Consider the following 26,056-nt stretch of genomic DNA (forward strand, 5'->3'; position numbering starts at 1 on the left):
TGTGTGTGCGCGCGCATGGGGCGAGCGTGCCCGGCCCCGCGAGCCCGGGAGGAACAAAGCTCGGGGCGCTCCACCGGGGGCTCCTGGGCAGACCTCTCGCCCTGCGTGGTATCGGTGCCTCCTGCCAGCCTGCGCCCAAGGTGCTGCTCCCAGCAGCCTCACGGTCGCGGGGCGGAGTTGGCTTTTTCTCTCCCCCACCCGAAGCGTTTGCAACCGCGGGTGCCTGGGGGGACAGGACCCCTGGGCCCCGTGGCTCAGGTCTTTGGGGCTTAGTGGTCAACGTATCGCTGCCACCACGGCTGCTCCATGCCCGTGCCCGTGCCTGCCACCAGCACTTTTATTTTGTGAATAAGACGCTCTTCTTTATTGTCACATGATATTCCTCCCCTCCTCCCCTGCACATTCATAAATCCGGAGCCTGCCTCTGCTCCTTTCATTCAGAGCTGCCATTAGCCAAGGTAGCGGCGGCGGTCGGTCGCTTCAATGCGAAGAGCAGGTCCTCAGCGGCTGGGACGTGCGCCTGGAGGGAGGCCCCGCGCGTGTCCGTGCGGGGGTGTAGGGCTTCGGGTAGCAAGCTTCCGAGGGCCCGAGGCCCGGGGTTCTTTTGCCCCAGGCGAGCGTTGAGACTCTGGAGGAGTGCAGGGAGGGGAAGTGACTCACTGCTGGGCGACAGGGAGGCTTGAAGGGCGATCTCCTCTTGCAGCAGGTGATAGAATGCACTGCTCCACGCCTAGACCTAGGCACTTTGTTTCTTTAATGCGCCTTTAAGCCTTGGCCTTTGCTATTGCCAGGCTGGTGGAAGGGTTGGTGGTGGGGAAAGGGATTTTCCTTCCTGTGGCCCCCAGGGAGCTTTGACTGCAGTAACTACTGGTCCTAGAAATCGGTCGCTGGCCAGGAAGCTGCCTGGTTTCAAGTGACAGTTGCCCCGCCGCATCTGCTGGCCATTTTATTTTAAATTATTTGCTCTGCCTTCCTATACAGTATCTTGAAATGTGAAGAAGAAAATAAAAGTCATGCTTTCAGGGCCGAAATACGGAGGGGGTGGAATGTGCAGCTGGGCCATGCACCCTTTCAGGTTTGACTAATAAACGGAGGTATTTTGTCCACCCTCCCCTGGACCCACACACACTAGTAGCCAGCAGAGGATGGTGGCCAAGATCTGGAGGCTTGGCCCCAGCCCTAGTGAGAACAGGCCAGGCCTGGTCCTTTTCACAGCAGCATGTCAGTCTTGCATCCTGCCCCATCTGGTATGTCAAGCAAAAGGATTCCTGGTGGGGTCACCAGCCGAGAAATGAGTATCTCCGTTCCAGGTGCTCAGAGCTAGTTCAACATGGACCCATCAGTCAGACAAAGGAGATTTGAGGGTAGATTCTTGTTTCACTTCGAATCAGAAAGCCTTGGCACCGAGGCCGACTGCAGAAATGGCTTTCTCGGAGTTCCTTCTAATGTAATGACCTTGGCATGAGACAGTGCTGAGGAAGAAGGCGGCAGCAAAGGGGCTGCAAGACTGCCTTGGTAGGTGCTGTCCATTATCTCCTATGGTCCTACGCAGTGACCCAGCTGAAAGATTCCTCTTTAATGTCAATGCAGGAAGGTTTCCAAGGTTGCTGCTATGCGGCGGTTTTTTTGTTGTGGGTGGTGTTCACCATCCCCACCCCCCCATAATCTCTGCAAACTCAGAACTCAAACGATTGCCTGATGAAGGTAACCGTGTCAGCTTAGATTTTTTTTGCTGGATTGCTTTACCTTTTCCTCTCTATGAGCCAGCCCTAGTGGCCCAGTTAACCGAAAGACTCAAACCCACAGGCTTTTGCTGTGGGAGAAAAGATGCTGCCCCCTTTCCTGCCTAGGAAATCCCATGGGGCAGTTGTGCTCTGTCTTTGGGGTCATTACCCAACAGCAGTAGTTTGGTTTGATTTGGTTTGCTTTGTGTGGAGTTGGGTCTTGTTTTTCCTTGATGGATTGACAACAGTGGCTGCCACTATGGGCTCACACTTAAACGGTGGTGAGCCTGGTGCGGGACCTGACATAGTTTCATTCTGTTGTGCATAGGGTCACTGAGTGAAAGCCAACCTGATGGCACCCAACAACAAACAAACAACAACAACAACAACAACCGTTTTCCTTGTACTGATTTTGTGTGGGATCCCTCAAAGGCTTTTTGATGTGTTCCTTACAAAGAGATTTACTGACATTAAAACTGGGCATGGAGGGGAATTCTTGGTTATACCCAAGGTAAAAGGTTTTCTTGCTAGGCAATATATCTACTTGCGGTTCTTATTAAGAGGTACAGTTATTTAATTAATTGTTAGATTTAGCATCAGAATCTTGAAACTGGTAAGCTCGTGCTGAATTAAAAAAACAAAACAAAACAAAAACTTTGTATTCTAATTTGTCTTAATCCCACTTTAAAACTCTTCTCATAAATATCGGGCAAGTCAAAAAGCTTATCTACCCTTCTTTCACTGGTGGGTCTGAAAAATCCAGATAAAAATGCAAGTTTAGGTTTACAACTGTGTTCTTTTTAATTTGAAAAGTAAAGAGAAGCAACGCTACCTATGCGTGGGATTAAAAATCGTACATCCGCTGTCTGTCTTGAAAGCATGAAAAGAAATCGCTTGGAAGCCCTTACGATGCTGTGCAGCATTCTATTTTACCCTTCTGGGAACGCCTCTCTCCCCCATTTCTGTTTACAAAATAGTTTTATTGAGAATTTATTGAGAGCCAATTCTGAATGTTTGATTGAGCTGTCATGGATGAGCATAGCATACAACGGAATCGTTCGTGCTAGTAAGATGGCGTGGGCAGTCCTCTCCACCGTCAACTCTGGAACATTCCCTTCCTGTCCCCATTGCCATGCCGCCACATTTCTTTCTGGGAATGGCTTTTCAGCTTTCCCTTCAGCCCTCTCTCAAGGTTAAAAGCTCCCGCCTTTCTCAAAAATGAAATAAATAAAAATAAATCTGTGCTTTTGCAGAACCATTTGCAGGACATTGCAAGCATCCAAGCCCTTACACTTAAATACTCCTCTTCACCAAAAATCAGAATATACTTCTCTGAAACCACACTGTCCTGATCACACTGTATAAAATTTAGAGTAATTAATTCCCTGATGTCTGTAGCACTCAGCCCAGTTGCCTTTTTATTTCAGCTAGCATCCAATCAAGGATCCCACATTAAATGCATCTCCCCACCCCCACCCCCTTTAGTTTAGGCTCAAGCCGGCCCTGGGTTCCTTCTGAGACCTCGAAGGCAAAGTAGTTGCTTTGCTTTCGCTGGGGCTTCGTCGGATTGAACAAATCCCGCCCACTTTGTGGCGCTGCTGTGAGAATTAAGTGCGCTTGGGCATTTGAAGAGGTTTCTTACGGGTTCAGCTCATTCATTTTCAAATACCCAGGTGAAGAAGGTGTTGCTCCTTTAACTGATGAGGAATGTTAAGCAAAGTGACTTGCCCAAAACAACTCCCCCCCCCCCCAGTCTTCCAGTACTTCACTCCTTTCTGCTTCTCACACTAGGCGGTAGATGGTCTTCATTATCCCCAGGTGTGGGGGAAACCTCAGCACCGGAAACCAAGAGAACTCTGCTGCCAAGTGGATGCTGACTCTTAGCCCCTCGGCAGAGCACAGGGTGTCCGAGGCGGTATGTGCTTATAGAACCGGGTTGGTGGGTTTTTGGACTGCTGGCCTTTAAATGAGCAGCTCGGTGCTGAAGCGCAGGCATGGTAAGTTGTTTACCCAAGGTCAGGCTGTTCCTAACCCGAGAAGTGGGCCTTGAACTCCAGGCTGCCTGGTTCAGAAAGGAGTCTGCTCTCACGTCTGTGAGGTGCTGCCTCAAAAAGGGTTGGGGAGGGGAGTGCGGGGCTACCACCGGGAGCCCTTCTGACTCAGAATCCTCCATGGTTTCCGATGCTGTCCCTAATTCTTCTATATTGGGGTCAGTCCGTCAGTACCATAGTGGCTTTCCACTGCACTTCCCATCCCTGCACACGCTGTGAGGCACCTCTCTGGATTAAAGTGAGTTACAGACGTTTGAGCTTGAGGATTCTGTGGTCCGCTTTAAAATGAGGATGATATGCATGTATGTATGAGTGCACACGTGTGTGGGCCCTGGCTCGCAGGCCTAGAGTTGGCTGTTCCTTGAATGGCACATCTGCATTCGCTGTGCAAATCAAACTCCAGATTGCAATATTGATTAATTCTGTGTGTGCCTGTCTTCTAAGGGTGTGTGTGTGTGTGTGTGTGTGTGTTCTACATGAATAGCATGCTTAAATGTTTAATATTAAATAATCAACAGAGTTGATTATACAGAATCAGAGTCTTTCCACAGAAAATCTTGAATGCAAGACAAAGCGACAACAGGAAAACTTGGAAAGGATTTTAAGGGTCTTGGAAACAGTCACTGAGCCAGACTAGATGGTTGGTTAGTTAGTAGCTGGCCTGGACTAGACTTCCATTTGCTGTTAAGTCAGCTGGGCTTGTTTCTGTGAGAGCATTAGCAAGCATTCCCTCCATTCTGGCTCTTCCTCTTTGCATTCTTGTCTCTCTCGCCCATTTTTTAAAATACAAAAAGTGAATCAGTACAAATAAAAACAAAAGCAAACCGATTCTGCCTCCACCATCTTCTGTAGCTCCTGCTCTGCCATCCTCCGAACCAGTGCCAGGCCATTTCTTCAAACTGTCCTCAGCTGCCGCCTCTGTGCCCCACTTCCCAGGCCAGGATAGATGTCTCTTTATAGTGCTTTCTCCCCACACTGAATAGCAATGATCACCAGCTAGGTTCCAGACGAGAATGGGAGGGTTTTTTGAATTCAGGGTTCTCACCAGCCTGGAGTTCTAGTTCTTGTCCCAATACCACTGGGCACATTGTGGTTGTTTCACACGTGTCCACTGAATAAAATACTGGATTGAAATACCGAAAGATGCCGTTTGGTTCCTGATAACTGACCTGCGAATGACCACCGTTGTGTGTCGTGCACTGAAGGTTTGTGCACTAAACCTCTTTCCTGGAAACCATGTTCACGTAAAGCCCTTGGTGCAGCACGGGAATTTGGCGTAAGCCAAATTGGTGGTGGTCTCTCTGACTGACACCTCACAGCTACTTGGATTCCAATTCCTGTCACAGGCACAGGACAGTAGGGGCTCTTGAGCTCTCTAAGCCCGGACTTGTGTTCTGCCTCTGCAGGAGAATCTCAGCAGAAATCACAATATTCACAATTTGCAGTAGCTGCAGGGTTCCGCTGGAGTCCTGACACTTGAAGTTGGAGGCAACTGTGCTGATGAACTCCGGTGTTGGCATAGTTCCAGACTGCCAGGCTGAAAACAAATACACACTCGCACTGCAACATCCTCAGACACTGAACCAGATGACTGGAGAGGCAGAACAGGAAGGTGTGCATGTGCGCGCAAGCACGTGCTCTAGCTGGTTTGTTTTGGCTTGTTTTCTCAAGTAAATTTGGCTGATTTTTTTAAAGTCGTATTGATAAACTTGATAGCCTATTCTTTCAAATGCTTCTTCGGTCTAATCGATATTTGAAGTGAAAATATGGATGGTGCTTTTTAGGTTTTCTCTAGGGCTTTGCAAAAGTGACTTTAAAGTAATAGGCACTATGGGGCAAATGCACTTTCTATTCATGCACCCCGGATAAAGGATTGCTATCACAGCTTGACCAGGAGCTCAAAATGCGTGCTTTCGAGGGGCCTAAGCAAATTCACTGCCATCGAGTCAATTTTGACTCATAGTGAGTGACCCTATAGGATAAGGTAGAGCTGCCCCTGAGGGATTCCGAGATTGTAGCTCCTTGTGGGAATAGAAAGCCTCATCTTTCTCCCAAGGTGTGACTGTTGGATTTGAACCGCTGACCTTGAAGTTAGCAGCCAACGCAGAACCCACTACGCCACCAGGGCTCCCACAGTGGGAATAGGGATTCATTAAAACAGACAGCAACTGCTACATAACTGCTCATTTCCCTTTCTCAGGCAATCTCTATGCAAAAGAGGCAGCGTATTTCTTGATAACAAATTGTGCTTTCAATATTTTATGAATGACTATTCATGCTATTTTCAAAAGCTGTTTGAATATTTATTTTAAAGTTGTCCTCGGTTTATTTGCACATAGCGGCGAAGAAATGGGCTTTGACTTCAGCGTAGCGCTCGTGATTGAAGAGATTAGGAAGCAGTCCGAGCAGCTCCTGTAATGCGTGTCGTTGGCTCCTCCGTGGGAAGAATTTTCAACTAGAGGTGCTTTTATTCTGAGATGGTATGCCCGGTGGTTTATTCTCCAGTGCCTCCACCTTAATGATTAGGTTGGTGTTCTAAATCATCTGCTAATGCCATCTTTGCCTTTCCATGTTCAATATTTATTCCTTTTCGTTACTGTGTTGCTTTGACTCTGGCCTCTCGTAATGAGTTTTTCTGATGAAGTCGACTGACTTCTGGCGAACCCTGTATTTTATAGAACAGAACTGAACACCATTGAGCTTTCTTGGCCAGAACTTTTACAGAAGAGGATTACCAGGCCTTTCATAGCATTGCCTGGTGGGTTAAACCACCTGTCTTTTGAGTCATCACTCATCGATTGAATAACAAAGGGATTGCTGTATCCAGGCCTTGGGGTCAGCCAAAGACAGTGCTGTTTATTTTGTTTGCATCCCACCCTGAGGAAAGGGCATGATGCTTGGAGAAGCTGGGCCCATCGGCCCTTCTATGTGTGGGCATCGTGGCATGTTGACTTCCGTCCTGGGCTTGCCAGAGTACTGAACACAAGATGGGCTGTCTGTCAGCGATGATGGATTTGTTATTGAGCTATTGGAAAATAATTTACCTTAGGTGAAGTATTTAAACTGTCATTCAGATTGTGCCGACAGCCAAACAAACTTGTTAGGTACCATCAAGTTGGTTCCTCCTCGTGGTGACCCCAGTGAGACACCGCCCAGTCCCGCGCCACCCTCAGAATTCTACATCTGAGCCCATTGTTGCAGCCACTCTGTCCATTCCATCCCATGGAGGGCTTCCTCTTTTTAGCTGGCCCTCTACTTGACCTAGCATGCTGTCCTTCTCCGAGGACAAATCTTGGCGTCCTTGCAGCCAAGGAGCATTCTGGCTGTACTTCTTCCAAGACAGATTTGTTTGTTCTTTTGACAGTCCGTGGCACCGTCAAGAGTCACCGCCAGCACCACAATGCAACCACATTGATGTTTCCGCGGTCTTCCTTATTCAGTGTCCAACTTTCACAGGCGTATGAGGTGATGGCGAATACCATCCTCCTCGTCACCTCCCTGCTTTTCCACGCTACAGAGATCTTGTGCAGCAGATCTACCCAATGAACTGTGTCGTTTAATCTCTTGACTGCTGTTTCCGTGAGCACTGATTGTGTTAGTTCGGGTAGACAAGAGAAACGAATCCAGGGCGACTCAGGTGTGTAATAGAGAACTTTATATCAAAGAGTTATCTATTTATTAAGAAACATCCCAGCCCAGTCCAGATCAAGTTCATAAGTCTGATATTAGTCCATATGTCCGATGCCAGTCTATAAATTCCTCTTAAGATTCACGCAACACATGCAATGATGCGGAATGCAGGAAGATCATAGGCCAGTGGGTGGAAAGTCTTGTGGATCCAGTGTTGGTGGAAGCATCTCAGCGCTAGTGTGTGGCTCCTCCAGCTCCAAGGCCCTGGCTGCCATCAGCATAGCTCCACGTGTCTTGTCAATAGGAATGTCTCCCAGGAGTGAGTGTATGTGTCTCGCCTCCAGCAAACTATTTCTTTCCTTCGTGCCTCCAAATGAGGTCATCAAGCTGTGACCTGATTGACAGGCTAAACACCCCTTCTCTAGTTGACAGGAGATTATGTCACTGCCACACTGATTATGGATCCAAGCAAGGCGAAATCCTTGAAAACTTCCATCTCTTCTCTGTTTATCTTGTTTCCTACTGGTCCAGTTGTGAGGATTTTGGTTTTCTTTGCATTGAGTAAGGGAGTCCTGGTGGTGTAGTGGTTACCCAGTTATGCTGCAATCCACCTGGTTGGCAGTTTGAAACCACCAGTAGCTCTGCAGGGAAAAAGACTGGACTTTCTACTACCATTAAAGAGTTACAGTCTTAGGACCCCACATAGGGGTCGCCATGAGTTAGCATTGACTCGAAGGCAGTGAGTTTGGGCATGGAGTTGTAGTCCATACCGCAGGCTGCAATCCCTGGCCCTCATCAGCAAGTGGTCCAGGTCAAGACAAGCTGATAGGTAAGTGGTGGCAAAGAGACTTGGATGGGGCCTTTCCCTTCAAGGGGGGGATGTAGAGACTGCTTGGATGCTTATGGAGGAAACATGGGTTCTGGGGTCAGGCCCTCCCTCTGCCCCTTACTGATAAAAGAGACCCTGGCAAGGGTCACGCCATGAACCCTGGGTTCCTGTCAGTGGTGTTCATTCTGCTGTATCCTGAATCAATGGGCTCTTCAAAAGTGGAAATGAGAGAGCCTAGGTTAAAAAGTGGGTGCCTATCCATTACCCTTTGCCACGGCGCCGTTTCCGACTTAGCAACCCTGTTGGACAGAGTAGAACTGCTCCTGAAGACTTCCCAGTCTGTAATCTTTAATAAACAAGCAGACTGCCACACCTTTCTCCTGCAGAGCAGCTGCTGGGTTTGAACCACTGACCATTTGGTTAACAGCCAAGAGCTTGGTCCAGGGGTCCTCAAACTTTTTAAACAGGGGGCCAGTTCACTGTCCCTCAGACCCGTTGGAGGGCCAGACTATAGTTAAACAAAAAACAAAACTATGAACAAGTTCCTACGCACACTGCACATATCTTATTTTGAAGTAAAAAACAAAACGGGGCAAAAACACCCAGTGGCCGGGATAAATGTCCTCGGCGGGCCGCATGTGGCCCACGGGCTGTACTTTGAGGACCCCTGGCTTAACCACTGCACCCGCAGGGTTCAGGTCTCATTTTAGCCCAGAGTCTGACAAATGTGGGAGTTCATCCCGTGTCCTCTGCCTGGTGACATCTCACTCACCTCACAGAGCAAGGTGTGACTTATTTTCAGGATTCTATCAGACAGATAACATCCGGGAACTCTTTGAACCTCACAATGAGAATTCTGACTTGATGCCTGGGAGAGATGAAATGACTTGCTTCAAGACTCCTTGGGGACTTTGTGGGAGACTGCGAGCCCCAATGTCCTGTTCTGGAGGGTCTTTTGGCCTTTCCAGGGTGGTGCAGGTGGGCCTGCAGGGAGTGGCTCTTTCTTGTGTTCCTGAATTCGTGCTGCAGCCAATCGCTGGCCCCTTTACCTACTAAGCCTCGTCAGCTGTACTTTTTGAGAGTTTGTGTCTATAAGTAGCTCATCTCCTCTCAGTGTCAATGTGTCAGCCTGTAGTGACATCCTTGGCTCCCCTGCCAGCCTGGCCCCTTTTCTCACTTGTGGCTTAGAAACCCTCTTTTATAAAATGTATTTTATAAAACAAGAGTCCCTAGGCTTGGTGGGGGTGGGTGGGACAGAGCATTCGCCTAGGGGTGAGTTGGCTTAGGATTTGTTTTGTCTACTTGCATACCATGTGAGTGTTTTCATCTTATATTTCCAGCCAAGGAGTAAAACGGACGAAGGCAGTAGCTGATGCAGTGCTGGGCCCGAAGCATCATTCAATCGTCAACATCCCAATAGTGTAACTCACATTTACAGGCCTTCTAAAGCAGCCTGAGTGTGAGCATCATGTGCGTGTAGTTACTCAGCTTCTCTGCCCTGCTCACTAGGTTAAAGCAAGTTAAACCAAGTGATTCCCCCCTGCTAGGATGGCGGGGCACTGGCCCAGAAAAGCCTATACAAGCTCCATTGTCTTGAGTCTGCGGTGCACGCACTTCAAAACAGGAGCCCACCTGCTGCCTGTTAACCACCTTTGAGGGCTTTCCCACCCAGCCTTCGATGCCTTTTCAGGAGAATGAGAGGATTCTGGTTATAGGAAGGCGCCCTGGTGTCATGATGGCAGAGGTCAGCTGCTCTCTGGGGAGAGGCTGTGGTAGGCTACTGCCATCAGATGTGGGAGCCATGGAAACCCACAGGGTCAGCCCTGCTCCGTCATGGGGTTGGGGCTGGCGGGCTGTGAGTCAGTTGGCTTGCAAAGAATGACAAGACATTGCAGGTATTATTTTGGAGGACAGTGGAATTTTAGTGTGTTGTTTGGGACCCGGTGGCATGGGATATTCTATAAGATGAAAATCGGGGGCAATGAATGTACAAATGTGCTTTGCCCAATTGATGTGTGTATGCATTGTGATAAGAGTTGTATGAACCCCTAATAAAACGATTAAAAAAATGTTGACAACAAATGTACAAATGTGCTCGACACAACGGATGGATGGATGGATTGTGATAAGAGCTGTACGAGCCCCAATAAAATGATTTCTATAAAAGTAAAAAGAAAGATGAAAGTCCGGGTAGGGATAGGAAAAGGAGTGCCTCCCATATGGCATGAATTCACTGTGAATCGTGAGCGCCTGCTCTGCCAGACTTCAGCCTGAGCCGTTACTTGGTTTCTTAGATGAAGCTCCTGCCCGCAGAGAGCTTCCACTGTAGGGTACTCCAAAAGCAAAACACACCACCAAACCAGTTGGGTGGGCCCCAGGGGTTGCAGAATAGTACTGTATTTCATGAAGTTCCGGTGACTGATGTTTCAGAAGCAGATTGGCAGGTTTCTCCTTTCCCAAGTGCCAGTGGTTGAGCTCTTAACCTTTGCTTAAGAGCTAAACACCTAACTGTGGGTGGCACCCAGGTAGGAGCTCTTATAATATTGCTAAAGCCCACTGTGGAATTGATTCGCACTCAGTGACCCCTCTCACTGCTATCGAGTCGATCCCAAAGCATAGCAGCCCTATAGGACAGGGCAGAACTGCCCCATGGGGTTTCCAAGACTAACCCTTTAAAAAAATTTTTAATTGGCAGTTAATACAGCTATTATTCCGTAGTTCAGCCACGTCAAGTATTATTGCACTATCGCTACCATAATCAGTTTCCAACACTAACTCTTTTTTTAAAAAATCATTTTATTAGGGGCTCACTCATACAACTCATCACAATCCATACATACATCACCAACACTAACTCTTTATGGGAGTAAGAAAGCCTCATTGTTCTCCTGTGGAGTGGCTGGTGGTTTTGAACGACTGACCTTAGGTTAAGGGTGGTAGCTCAATGAGTAACCACCAGAGCGCCTATCATGGCCCTTTAGTGGGTTTTTGAGGCTGTAAGTCTCTATGGGAGCAGGTAGGCTCAATTGTCTCCCGCAGAGCGGCTGGTGGGTTTGAACCACCAACCTTGGGGTTAGCAGCCCACCGCTTACCCCACAGGGCCATCATAATAAGTAGGAACTTTCATATGCCTTAGGCTATGAGGACAGCTTCATCTTGCTGACTGGCTGATTGCTGGAGGTGTTTCCCTGGTCTTTCCCTTAGCCCTCGAGGTTCCTTCTGAAGCTTTAAGAACTGTTCTAGCAGGGGAAGGGGTGGCGGACTCTTCATCCAGGGGCTTGATGCCTTTGCTGGCGTCCCCTAACAAGCTCTTTGAGTGGCTTCCAAGCGAGCATGTCCGTGTGTGCACACGTGTGGGTGGAGTATGTCAGTCAGTTCAGCATCCACACACTCCAGGGGCAGAAAAGGCTTCTTTTTTTTTTTTTTTTTTAAACATTTTATTAGGGGCTCATACAACTGTTATCCCAATCCATACACACATCAATTGTGTAAAGCGTATCCGTACATCATTTCTCAAAACATTCTCTCTCCATTTAAACCCCCGACATTAGGTCCTCATTTTTCCCCTCCCTCCCCGCTCCCCTCTCCCACATGAGAGAAAAGGCTTCTTGTCTGAGGTCACAGAGCAAGAATTCTTATATGGACTTGGAACAATCTCTGGTGGCGCAGAGGCCAAAGTGCTTGGCTGCCAACCAAGAGATTGGCGGTTCTAATCCACTAGCCGCTCTGTGTAGCAAATCTGCCTCTAAAGATTAACAGTCGCCTTGGAAACCCTCTGGGGCATTTCTACTCTGAGGGGATTGCTGTGAATCAGAATCTAGTCAGAGGCAATCGGTTTGGACTAACTCAGATTCCATATGTCTACATTGGCGCTATGATCTCACAGGGCCTTCGTTTTCTCACGTGCAAAGTGGTGGCATGTGCAGATTGACTTCTGAACTTTGGGGCCGATGGAATTCGAACTCGCCCAGAATCCTGCGGAATAGAAGCCTGTTCTGCCCGGAGGGACATGGCTGCTCTGCAAATGTCCAAATTTCTTTTGGACAGAGGGCTAGCCTCCTTCCCTTGATGGGAAGCGGTGCAAGTGCATTGGCTCACGAAGCAGTCCTCCGCCTGTATTTAAACCTCGCTGTTTTGAGCCTGATGGCGTAGTGGTTACCCACTGGGCTGCTCCCGGCAAGGTCAGCTGTTCAAAACCACCAGCCACACTGTGGGAGACAGATTGAAGGGTTACAGTCTCGGAAACCCACTTGGGCAGTTCTACCCTGTACTGTAAGGTCTCTCTGCGTCCGCAGTGAGTTGAGTTTTGAGAGGGGGCCCTGGAGGCTCAGTGGTTGAAGTGCTCAGCCGCTAACAGACAGGTCATCAGTTTGAACATAGCACCCACTCCAAGGGGAAAAGGTGTGGCCACCTGCTTTTGTAAAGATGGCAACCTTTGGGGTCATCCTCTGCCCTGGAGGGTCACTGCGAGTCTGGATCAACTCTCTTTAACAGCAGGTTTTGTTGATTTGGGGTGGTGGTGGGGGGGAGTCCCTGTGTAGTGTAAGTGTAAGCAGTGAGCACACCCGGGGGATCACATGAAGGTTGGTGGATTGGTTTTACCCAGGGGCACCTCAGAAGAAACTGTTTCCTAAACAAACAAAACAGCCTTGGCCAACCCTATGTCCCACAGTTCTACTCTGACCACGTGGGGTTGATGGGAGTCAGAATGGCGCTCAGCAGCAGTGGGTGGTTTTGAGACGAAGACCCTGCAGCAGTGCTTTTCCAACTCGAATGTGCACAGGGGCATCTGGGGAGTCCTCTCACACGAGGACTGTGATTCCACGAGATCTGAGATTCTGCTTTCTTACAAAGCACTCAGGGCGGCCGGCCCAGCAGGCACCGCATCGGGAGTGGCAAGGGCCTATCTGTAGTTAGGAAGGTAAGTGAGCTCACAGATACCAGATTAGATTGGGGTTTTGCATTGTCCAGATCTTCCAAGAAAGCTGGCTTTCCCTGTTTGGCATTTGTGATCTGATTGTTGATGAAGCTCCCTAGACAAGAAGGCAGGCAGTTCTTGCATCATGTGAGTGCCCCATCTCTGCCCTTCCTGGCCCGGGCAGAACGCCTGGCGGGGTGTGAGGTGCCGTTGGACTTCTGACACGAATGTGCTCAGAGATGTTTTTCTTTTCTTACGGCTTGGAAAAGTTCTTGGTGAATGTCAGGAAGCCCAAGAGATCTATCACTCAGAAAGAAACATGAAGTCCCGGCACTGTGTGTAACGGCTGACAGTCAGCTGGCAGTCGCCACCTTCCATATCAGTCCTGGACGGAAAGCCCGGCACCCTGGGAAGCAGGCATGCTCAGCCCTACAAGAAATCACAGGAAGTAATTAAACAGAGAAGGTCAGAGAAAGAGGAAGTGGTTGTGTTGTTTCTGATGCGGATAGCATTGTTGTTACTGGGATCAAGATGTTGATGTTTAAGTCCCCTGGAATGTGACTGCTAGGGATTTGATTGTATTTAAATTGCAGACCTTTTAGTTTATTCTTCCAGACAGCAATCTAGTTAGGAAATGAATTGCTTTTTAGGCCTTATCAGGAATCCCCCACGTGCCTAAGCAGAGTTCATAATGGAGGGTGATAGTAGTGGTGGTGTTGCTTATGGCTCAGGCAAATTGCACTTAAATGAATGTCAAGACTATTAGAGGTTAATTTTAGGTGTCTGGAGTTCTCCTTAATTCTCCTGATTAAACACTTTAACATAATAGTTTCCTTAATTGGAATAATGATGGAATATTAGCATGCATATTAAACCATTTACCCAAATTTGAATAGGGTTAAAATGCAAATTATCTATCACTTGTCAGTGTGCACTCTTTGGAGATAATTCCTGCTGAGAGATGCGGAAGAGACAGGAATATGAACCGGAGCATGGTTCACTACCTGGGGCACCGTGGTCACCCACTCCAGGAATAGGCCAAAGGACTGAAATAAGAGAGCCTTTGCTTTCCCAAAAAAGAGGTTCAAAAATATCAAGCCCATGGTGGTAAGAATTACATGGAGGTAGATGCTCTGGGGAATCTGACACAAGCCAATTACAGACCCTCTCTGGTGGTATCTTTATTAGCCTGGAATACTTTCTTTTCAGTGGAAGATGGTCAAGATACGTTAGGACCTTCCCTAGCATTTAGATACCTTTCCTGCATGTGTAGAACCAGTGTCACCAGCCAGGCCCCAATGAGCGGTTTAGAACCTATATGTTCTCCCAAATATCATTTAGGAACCACTAGATAATGCACCCACATAGATGTACTGTCCTTTTCCAGCGTACATAACTGCCTATATCGGTTATGCACCAAACACTAAAGCTAGCGAAGAAGAAATGGAAGACCGCTTCCTTCTCAGTGTGGAATTGATCAAACATGCAGTCAAGATGCACTGATAATTATTGGTGGTCAGAATGCCAAAGTTGGAACAGTATATTTGGAAAATATGGCCTTGGTGATAGGAATGAAGCTGGAGATTACATGAAAGAATTTTGCAAGACCAGTGACGTCTCCAGAGCAAATACCTTTTTTTCCAAAACACAAAAGGCGACTTGTGGACGTGGACGTCCTCAGATGGAATACACAGAAACTATTCAGCTACATCTGTGGCAAGAGAAGACAAAAAGACTCCATATCAGCAGCTAAAACGAGGCCAGGGACTGACTGTGGAACAGACCACCAATTGCTCATGTCAGTTCAACACGAAGCTGAAGAAAGTGAAAACAAGTCCATGAGAGGCAAAGTAGGACCTTGAGTCTACCACACCTGAGTTTCAAGAATACCTTGGAACGGCTTTGATCCCTTGAACACGCATGACAAAAGACTTGATGAGCTGTGGGATGACAGAACATAGTCCATGAAGAATGCAAAAGTGTTGTGTTAGTCAGGGTTGACTAGAGAAACAAATTCATAGCCTTTCAAGTATGTAAGAGTTTTATATCTAAGAGCAATTGAATATTGAGAAAACATCCCAGCCCAATCCAGATCAAGTCCATAAGTCCGATATTAGCCCAGTACCAGTCTGTAAATTCCTCTTCAGACTCACAACACATGCAATAATGCTGAGTGCAGGAAGATCACAGGCCAGTGGGTGGAAAGTCTTTGTGGATCCAGTGGCGGCGGAAGCATCTCAGCACTGACATGTGGCTCCATGTGGCTTGTCACAGGAAGACAAAGCAGAGAGAGAGTGTGTGTGTGTGTGCCTCCAGGGAGGAAGACAGGAGTTCCCAGAATCCTCAGGAGAAGGCCTCGCCCACACAGGCATGATGGGCTCTGACCTGATTGACAGGCTAGACTCCACCCCTTTGCTCAAGTTGACAGGAGATTATGTAACTGCCACAGCACTCCTCAGAAAGACAGGAAAGAAAGAATTGATCAACATGGATGTCAAAAGACACTCTGAAACTTGCTCATGGTCGTGGTTAAAGCAAATGGAAGAAATGATGAAGCAGATGAGCTAAACAGAAAATTTCAAAGAGCAACTTGAGAAGACCAAATAAAATATGATAATGAAGTGTCAAAGATCTAAAGTGAGAAAACCAAGAAGGACAAGCTTACTCAGCTATCTTAAGTTGAAAGAACTGAAGAAAATCCAAGACGCGGGTTGCAATATTAAAAGATTTTATGGGCAAAATACTGAATGACGCTGGAAGCATCAAAAGAAAATGGAGGGAATACACAGTCACTGGTCCCAAAACGACGAGTTGATACTTAACCATTTAATAAGGTCGCGTTCCATTCTGTTGCACATAGGGCGGCTGTGAATTGGAACGGACTCGGCCCTTAAGAACGGCAGCAATATAGATGTTGGACCATCATCACTGAACAGGTGGCTAGCCTTGCTTACTTACATCATTCATACAGGGTCATGAAATTCCAAAACACAATTGCTGTGTGGCTCACCTGCAGATGGTGTGTGGTTTGTACACATCAAACTCAGGCTTTAGTGATAGGACCACCCCCACCCCCTGTGGAGCTGGTCATCCTGAGGGGTAGGATAGAGAGAGAAGGAGAACAAGGAGGGAGAGAGGGGGAGTTGAGTTGATGAAAAGTTGAAGTAGGTGTGACGTTTCAAAGTTTTGCACCTGGGCATCAAACAAACAAACAAACAAACAAACAAACAAACAAACAAACAAACGCATGTGGCCTCACCTGTCCCTGTGCTTCCTCCTCACTTCTAGTGCCTTCTGTTCTCTCCGTGTGTTGGCTTTTGACGTTAACTGCCAAGGCCGCGTGGTCATAGACAGCAGGAAGTGTATTGGATATGCAGGCTCTTGGGGAGGTGGGTCCCAGGGCCAGGACTGGCAGGGTGTTGGTTTGGGCAATCTCGTAGAGCCAACAGGTGCTGTTTCAGCAGAGAGAGAGAAGGAGAAAGTTGACTGAGCATTTTCTTTAATTTTTCTAATGCCGCTCCCTTAGGGGTTAAACTCCGATTAAGTCTGGCGCATCCTCTGTGTGGAATCACACAGCACCTAAAGTGTTGCGGCCAAGGGCATGTGGAAACCTTGCTTTTGGGGAAGAATGAAAACACTTCCCCAACAGACACACTATCCCAGGAGCCCCATCTGAATGGACAGATGGGCTGGGGCGACCACATCCCCCTTTGCCATGATGGGACTTGCTGTATTTCCCAATTGCCTCTGGAACACTAGCCAGGGTGGTTCCGTTAGGACTTCCCTGGGCATAGCAAGGTGGACACTGCAGGACAGAAAGCATCAATTTATGGTAAAGTCTGTCCCTTGGTCCCATGCAGCCTTTGCCGGTCAGCAGTTCTGTTCTTACTCAGGAGAGTGACCTTTAGGAGCTTCAAGGTCCCGTTGTTGATTAATAGGTTCCTGGTGGCAGCACCTCTGGGCCAACCCAATGGTAAGGGTCATTCAGTTATAAAGGGTTTACCTGCAGGCTCCCTCTTCCATATTTCTCTCATTTAGGTTGTAACAGTATAGTACTTATCAGGAGAATTAGATAGGTATAGTCTGCTTGCCACCACCACACGCTGCCCTAACAGAACCCGCCACCCAACTGTCCTAAGCACCTGGGACAAGTGATTACCTAACAAGGGGCCTTAAAGTAGAGGTGGTCTGGAGTGGCTGTAGGGATAACTGCAGGGACACACAACTGCCTGCCATTTTCCTCTTGGCGTTCTCCTCCCTGTGGTGCTGGCTGTTCCCCGTGCACACCAGAATGAAACGCCACCCGGTCGTGCGACATCCTCACAATTGCTCTGCTATTTGCTGCAGCCACTGTGCCAGTCGGTCCATCGCATGGAGGACCTCCCTCTTTTTCACGGTCCCTCCACTGTACCAAGCATGAGGTCCTTCTCCAGGGACTGGTCTCTCCTGACAACACGTCCAGAGTACATGAGATGAAGTCTCGTTATCCTTGCCTCTAAGGAGCCTTCCAACTGTATGAGCTCAATTGAATGAGAATATCTGGTCCCTGGCATGGGCATTAAGAAAAGCCAGGAGGTTTTAATATGCCTTAGGGCAGGCGTCCTCAAACTACGGCCCACGGGCAACATGCGGGCCGCCGAGGACATTTATCCGGCCTGCCGGGTGGTTTCCCCCCCCCCTTTGTTTTTTTACTTCAAAATAAGATATGTGCAGTGTGCATAGGAATTTGTTCATAGTTTTTTTTAAAAAACCTATAGTCCAGTGGGTCTGAGGGACAGTGAACTGGCTCCCTTTGTAAAAAGTGTGAGGACCCCTGCCTTAGGGTTTGGAAGGGAGGAACATGCCATGGAATGTAGACAGTTTGAACATGGGGTGTTTTACCCTTTCCTAAGATCCCTCTCTCCGCTGCCCCCATGGTGTCCTGAGGTTATTCACAAGCCAGCGGGCATTCACATCAGCGAGAACTGCTGCTTTTCTGCCCTTTCCCCTGTGTTCTGTCACCTGGACGTTAGACGACAGATCAGCAGAAATGCCAGAAGACAAGCAAACAAGCCGGATGCTGTGGATTCAGTTCCAACTCAGGGTGATCTCATGTTACTGAGTGGAAACCCCCCCCTTCCATAATTAGCTGTAATCTTTAGGGAATCCGGGGTTTCATCCCTGGGGCTTGAACCACCAACCTTTAGGTTCCTAGGCAAAGGCAGCCCGTTTGCACCACCCAGGGTCCTCGTACAGAAGAAGATAGGAAACTAATGGTTACATGTAAAGTGAGGTCACAAGTGAGAAAAATTCAAAAACATTTAAATTGCATTCTTAGATGTATTCAACATAATTAGAAAATTTTTTTAAATCTTGAAAATCTAATGTTTATGGGGCAGGAGGCGAGGAGAGCCTCTGCAGCCATTGACAATTATGACCGCTTTTAACTATTTTTGTACAAAAAGATGTGGCTGGAACTTTTAAAAGCCCATTGTGGTCAATGTTGACTCACAACAGGCCTATAGGGCAGGATAGAACTGCCTCTGTAGGGTTTCCAAGGCTGTAAATCATTATGGGAACAGATGGCCTCTGCTTTCCCTTGAGGAGTGGCTGGTGGGTTTGAACCCCTAACCTTGTAGTTAGCTAACTTGCTTACTCAGTTTACCCCAACAGCACCATCCAGGCTCCTTAGTAGCTACCCCAAAAGGCCAAAGCTCAATTTGGCTTGGGAAAGGGTGTCACACGTGTGGTAGATCAGACCCCCAACAGAGTGTGAAGGACATGAAGGCCGAGAGAGAGCTGGACACTCCAGGAACACAGAAAGGCCCGGTGCCGAGAAGCGGCTCAGTGGTGTGAAGGTCATTCAGGTGGACTCTCCCTGCACGGTCCACTGTGTCAGCTGTCTGAAAATCCCTCCTGGTATTTTCACCTTTGTGGTATTGTGCACAGTCTTCTGGGTTGGCAGAAACCTCTTGTCAATCTATAGCATGTAGTTGCAGTACTCGGAAGCATCATCATTTCTGAAAGAACAGGTGTTGGTTGTACAGGAGGCAAAAGCCTTGGTTACGTCATCATTGGCTGGTAGGGGGAGGTGGTCGGTTTTCTTCTCCACCTTGGTTTAGAGTTGTGACGACGAGAGGGCTGGAGCGGAGCGCAGCAAAGCAGCGTGGGGCAGGCAGGTTGAGAGAGGGGCACTCTGAGCTTTCCCTGTGGGGTGGGCTGTGGGGCAGACAGATACCAAAGTGTAGCCCCTTCAGAACACGTGGTTCAAGCCACAGAAGCAAGATGGAGCTTCCTCTTTTCCCTCTTTGAAGACGAGAGAGTTCATCATCTGGGAGGTGAAATTAAGAATCACTTTATTCAGATGAACGTATCTCAGAAAACAAACTTGTGCTTCCAAAATGCTAGTGTCCCCCCCCCCCCTGAACAATTTCATTGGCATATAATTTACATATACAACTCAGTAGTTCAGTCATACCAAGAGTTGTACAGTCATCACTGGTTCCAGACCATTTTCTTCATTCTTGTCCCCATCGTTATTAGCTCCCCATTTCTACCCACTCTCCCCTGCCATGCCCCCAAGGAACCGTTAATCCAGTTCCTGTCTCTAGATTTACTTAGCCTGAATTTCATCTGCAGAAAAACATTAAAAACCAACCAAACCCAAACTAACAAGAACAAAGCAAAACAGATGAACGTCTCCGTTGAAAAGAGAGAGCATATTAAAAACATGGCTCATCAGGGGGGTCAGATGACAGGGTGCTCAATTTTAGCCCAATGGCCTCTGCACGTCCACTTGCCCATGCATCCTGCGTGTGGAAGATGTGAGGACCTGCTGCTTCTCCGGAAAGCATGTTACTTGTAGCATGTTGGTCTACTTCAGGCCTGTGAGTGTTTCTGAGGCTCCCCACCCATACATAAACCCCAAACCCATTGCAGTGGTGGAGTGGATTCTGACTCAGAGCCACCCTGTAGGGCAGAACTGCTCCCTCCCGGTGCCACAGTCGTAAGCCTCATCTTTCTCCTGGAGAGCAGCTGGTGGGTTTGAACCGCTGACCTTTCGATTCGCAGCAGCCCTCTATCTGATGCAGTGCCACAGGGTTCCTCCCAGAGGGGAGTCCTATTCATAACTTCTAGAGTTTGTGAGTTTTGCAACAAACTACCTAGTAAGTCATATCAACAAGTAGTCCTTTTTTGTTGAAAATTTACACACATTCACAGATTGTGAAGTTGATACTTTCTGGCCATGGGAATACTTAACTCCCCTCATTTGATGCTTAATTTGGTGATCTCCATGTGCAATTAAAAAAAAAAGTTCTAATCCTACACCTGAAGACCATTGTGATAAACTTCCGGTGGTGGTGGTGGGGTTGGGTTATTTGTGCTATCAAGGACACATTTGTTGAGGCACACAATTCCCCCTGGGCTTGCAAACACAGGGCCTGAAGACCTTAAGAATTTAGGAAGTTGAGAAGTCGGGCCTGTTTGTTCTACCCCACAGGATGGCCCTCCCGCTGCTGGTCCAAGACTGTAGAGATAAGGAATGGCAAGCTCCTTGGTGTCGGGTACGCTGGGTGGGTAGCCCTCCTTGTCCACGAGTTCTGTGGACCCGCTGCCCTCTGCAGCCAGAAGCACTGATGCTCTGTGAATCTGACCACCCTTCAGAGACAGAGGCCTGCCCCCCTGCTTCTCCACCCCGTGGAGAAGTGTGACCCACCCCCAAGTGCCGCAGTCTCTGGATGGTGCTCTTCCTGCAGTCTCAGATGGGGGTCAGGGGCCAGGCTAGAACCATCAGACTGTGCATGTGGAAAGTGGTACAGCAGGGGCCACTCATGCAGAACCTGTGCCATTGATTTTCCTTCCGAGGAACGGACTCCCCCCTCCCTGAGACAAAAGAAGTGGGCGGAAAGAAGGCTCATCCTGTTGACCAGCTTGAGGACTGCTGGACCCTCTTACAGGGCATTGCTGTAAAAAAAACCAACGGAATGAGGCAGGGAGGTCTCTCTACGGGAGGTGTGTGTCCCCAGCCTTTTGTATTCTCAGGCTGGTTTGCAGGGCGGTGGGGAAGGGCAGCAAGCTGCTGATAGCCCTGAAATCCGTGTGTGTGTGTGTGTGTGTGTGTGTGTGTGTGTCTGTGTGTGTGTGTCTGTGTGTGTCCCTGAGTTGTGAAGACAGCCTCGATGGATGGCCCTGTTCTTAAATATCTGCCTTGAGAATCTGCAAGGCCACCTCTGTGCATTGACTCCAGCCACCCAGTGCTTTTAATAGTTCCTGAGTGTGTGTTTACATAATCTGCATTTTATGAAGTCCATAAAGACATATTTACCCAGCAAGTCACAGGCGCTCCAAAGGTCAGCTGTCCTTTATTTGTATGAAGGTACTTAAGGCAAAGTCAATTAACACTAAGATGGAAGCCAATTAAGGCAAGGAAGTGAGCTGTTCAGACTGACATTCCGTCTCTGGCGGGTTTGCCACCCCACCCCACCCACCCCTGTTGTAGCTTAGTTTTGCCAGTAACTTCACATAGCCCATGCATGTGTGGCCCGTAACCCGCACATAGGTGAAAGTCCTATTTGTCATGTCATCATGTGGGCGTGCAGTTTCAAAGCATGTAATTTCACTGTTACATGATGCCGTGCGCCCACTTCTGCCACTGGGTGAGTCTCCCTCCCACCAGGAGCACTCCGGGGTGTCGTGGGACAGTGGCAGGGAACAGGAGGGTGTCCGGGCCCAGGCTCCCGCAGGGCAGATGGTGGTTTCCTCATTGTCAGGGAGCAGATTCTGAAGGGAGAGTTGAGGTGGTTTGGGTCACGTGTTCCAGCACAGTGCCGGGCACACACAGAACCGTCAGGCTTTGAAAAGACAGTGCCGGGCACACGGAGAACCGTCAGGCTTTGCAAAGATGGCTGCAGCCAATGACTAAAACACAAAAGCCGAAAAACTCGAGAGCACCAAGCTGCTGAGGGTTAGCAGCTGCGGTGCACCAAGAACAGTGCTTCCCAAAGTGGGCGATAGCACCCCCTATGGGTGCTGGGCCCATCCAAGGGGGCTGTAAAAGCAGATGCCTACACCTTATCCCGGATGATGAGCTATAGGACACAAGTTTTAATTGGGGGTGGGGGTTGGGGTGTGTGTGCTGCTGCTGAGTAATTTATTGGTTTTCCTTTGAAAGGGGGCCATAGGCCAAATCAAGGCCTTTAGGATCAAGAGCCTCTGCTGGTAAGGTTTACACAGTGACAGCTGCAGGTCTCCTGTGCCGCCCTGGACCCCGTTGCGCCTGGCAGCCCTGCACCAAGAACCACTCCCTAGAGACAATATAGAAGTATAAGGGCTCCTTCTGGATTCGCTGTAGTAGATTGAAGCTTTCAGCCCGACTTCTCACCTCAGAGCCTCATGCTCCAGGGAGGAAAAGTGAGATTCTCTGTGGGTTTATTTGGGTACCGATGATGCCCCTAAAGATCAGGAGCCATGGCACCTGGCTAACTGTCTGAAACACCTCAGAGCAGGGGCGAGCCTGAAGTAAAAGCAGTCACAACAGGACAGGTATGTTCTGAGGCCACTATTGCCATGAGTTCAGGAGAGGTTTTCCCACTACGTCGGACAGGGCAAGATATGACAAAATACCAATTTATAAACTATCAAGGACTCATGAGGGAGGGGGGAGCCGGGAGGGAGGGGAAAAATGAGGACCTAATGAGGGGGGTTTAAGTGGAGAGAAAATGTTTTGAGGATGATTTACAAATGCGCTTTGCACAATTGATGTGTGTATGGATTGCGATAAGAGTTGTATGAGCCCCTAATAAAATGTTTAAAAAAAAAAAAAGAAAAACTTTTCTCGGATGGTTAGCAGGGAGGGTAAATCGGAAGAGGGTAGACAAGCATGCACTTGGGTGAAAGGAACAGCAAAAAATAAAAAGTTTAAACTTAAAAACAAGTAAGTGAACGTAAGACACAAAAAATAAAGAAGGTGGGAGGGAAATTTTTAAGAAGGCGTCTGTGAGTGTGGAGAAAGCCCCTGTTACAGAGGGTGGATGGCAGGGTAAGGCCTGCTGATGAAAGCGGCATTTGTGGATCGAAGCAAGCAACACATCTTTCTCCCGTGTTAACTCTTTGTAAGTTAAAAACCAACCTTACTGGTGGGTTCGAACCACTGACCTTTCGTTTGGCAGCTGAGTGCTTTAACCACTCAGTGCCAGGACCCCTTGGGGACCAAGGCCCTGGGATCTTGTAGATCAGCACTGGAGGAGGGCTCCGGAGGAGAAAGGCAGGGGTGCACCTCTGAGAAGGTACTTGGGGGTCAGAGCATCTCCCCTGGAGCGCCTCACCCAACTGAGAGAAGACGTTCTCAGGGAGTTCCCAGGAGAGTCACATTTGGTTTCTCAAAGGCCTGGCTGACCTCAGAGACTGGGAAGCGGGGCTCTTTGATCTGCCCCCTTCTGCATTTTCTCCTCCCATCCTTTGGATCTCTGTGAGGTTCTGAGCATGAAATGAGGCTCCACTCCTAAAAGGTGCCTGCCACCTAGTATAGTGTCTGGCAAGAGTCAGGTGGCTGATCTGTGCCAGAGGCACTGAGGGACCCAGGTAGAATCCAGACTGCTGAACAGGGCATCTCACTTTGCCACCTCCCCCCAACCCCCACCTGTTGGTTGGAAGCTCTTATGACACTGAAGCTCCCAGACAAAAACTCAGCCAGTTAAAAACCCTATATGAATTACAGCAGTCTCTGAATTGGCTTCTGATCCGGGGATGGAGTTCCTTTGTGTGTGTATGGTAACCGTGAGGGTGTCTGAGAGCTGACTCTGTTGCAGTACACAGGTGCAGTATCTGCCAGGTGAACGGAACTGACCGCTGAAGAATACACGGTCAGCCTCACTTTCAGGGAGAAGGCCAGTGGCCCAATGTCTAGATGGAAGGGAGGGATCTTGCCCCTCCCATAAGCAGCTTCAATCTGTCTTTGGGCCTGAAAACAGACTGATAGATACTCTGTAACCAAGTGAATGCACGCTGCGATCTACAGCCACTTCCCTGTTTGGTCCATTGAACACAGGTTCTTTTAGCCCGCACTGAGGATTATTGGCTGTACACTGGGAGAGGAAGATGACAAAAGATGAAATGAAGGCATAGCCCATCCTGGTTCTTTTTTAGGGAGTCACCCCATGTATTAGGCTTACCCTAATCTCCTTAGCCGTCTAGCTTCCTTTCCTAACTTTAGTGTATGTCCGCCCGCTCATCACTCTATTATTTCCAAACAAAAAACTCAAAACTCACTGCCCTCAGTTGATGCCAACTCATGGTGACCCTATGACACAGGGTAGAGCTGCCCTTGTGGGTTTCTGAGACTAAATCTTTTCTTATTAAATGCTTTTATTGGGGGCTCTTGCATCTCATCACAATCCATACATTCATCCATTGTGTCAAGCACATTTGTACATATGTTGCCATCATCATTTTCAAAGCATTTTCTTTCTTCTTGAGCCCTTGGTATCAGCTCCTCACTTCCCTCCTCCCCCGGCCACCCTCCCTCATGAACCCTTGATAAATTATACATTATTATTTTCATATCTTAAGTCGTGAGGCTGTAATTCTTTACAGGGAGGAGAAAGCCTCATCTTTTCCCTCGGAGCAGCTCGTGGTTTTGAACTACCGACCTTGTGGTTAGCAGCCCAATACGTAACCAGTACACTGGTAAGGTGTAACTGGTAAGGTGTAACAGGTAGGACAACGTGAATCCAGCCACCGTGAGAATAAATAACAGTTGATCTTTTGATTGAGACAAACTAGACACCCAAATCTAAGCTTGCAAGGCACGTGAATGTGGGGGTGTGACAAAGTGGCTGTCCTCAAAGACTCGCCATAAAAATGGCTTTTAATAGGCAGCCCCACCCCCAACCCAGCTGGTGCCTGGCACCTGCCTTTGGTTCCCCAGCACCTCGCCTGCATCTGCGGCCTGCAGCAACGGATTAAAGGCCCCCTCATGCTGCAATGTTCATGGGTACCTCTTAAACGGCCCTAAAAAGCATCCTTTGACAGGTTTTCACTGCACGTGTTGCTTTCCTGGAATTCAGGTGTAGGTATTAGCTCCCCTAGCACACACGCACACACAGCCCACCTTGCAAAGATGTGTAGATATTTTGAGCCCCACTTAAAGACATTCCTGTGACGGGGACTCTTATTCCGGTTAGTTCGTATTAGCTGCTAATTCAGACACTGGTGGAATTGTCCGGCCAAGAAGAAAGGAGCCGAGTGGCCCATTGCAGACGAGACTAAACGTTCCACGGCCCCAAGTCATGTCCAGTCACTTGTGTGAAGAGCCCTGAGTGCTCAGGAAAGGTGGATCTTATCCCTAAGGAAGTGGCCACTACCTTTCTCTGGCCATTCTGTTGGAGCAGGTTCCCTCCCAGCAAGACTGGAAAGCAAAACTCCCCTGTTAACCATTTCCAGCCTGTCTCTAATGTCCGCCAAGGTAGGCGGATGGGGCCAGGCCGAAGCGACATGACAAAACAGGTTCTTTTTGTATGGTGTGTATTATGTGCTGCTACCAGCTCGCGACCTGCCACCCCCCTGCCTCCATGCCCCCACACCCCGCCCCCAGCCAAAGCAGACAAACCCCACTCCACAGCGGAAGTGTCAGGGCATCTCAGAAAGCCCCCTACCATCTTGGAGTCAAACTGAGATGCCGATAACATACTGAGTCACAGACCCCTAGCAGAAAGAGGCTCCATAGCGATCTGGGGAGAGGGTACTTTCTTTTTTAACATTTGGATTCCTTCTTCTTGACTACTGGAAGAGTGGGTTTTAAAGACGCGGTTGGGGAAACAGCCGGTTTGCGGGTGGTGGGCTGGAACATAATGGTGGGGACGGCACAGGACCCCACCGTGTTTCCTGCTGTGGTCCACGGGGTCTCCAGGACAGACTCGAAGGGTGG

The 26,056-nt window shown here is 48.6% G+C and overlaps 1 protein-coding gene across 1 annotated transcript in view; it reads left to right on the plus strand.

The window, feature by feature from the left end:
* The window catches only part of SPRED2 (sprouty related EVH1 domain containing 2), a 122,893-nt gene that overhangs the window by 1,455 nt on the left and 95,382 nt on the right, over nt 1-26,056 (plus strand). The window lies entirely within an intron of this gene.

Source organism: Echinops telfairi, unplaced genomic scaffold, assembly GCF_000313985.2.
Source record: "Echinops telfairi isolate 266 unplaced genomic scaffold, ASM31398v2 ScPeMD7_2573;HRSCAF=3158, whole genome shotgun sequence".
Lineage (NCBI taxonomy): Eukaryota > Metazoa > Chordata > Mammalia > Afrosoricida > Tenrecidae > Echinops > Echinops telfairi.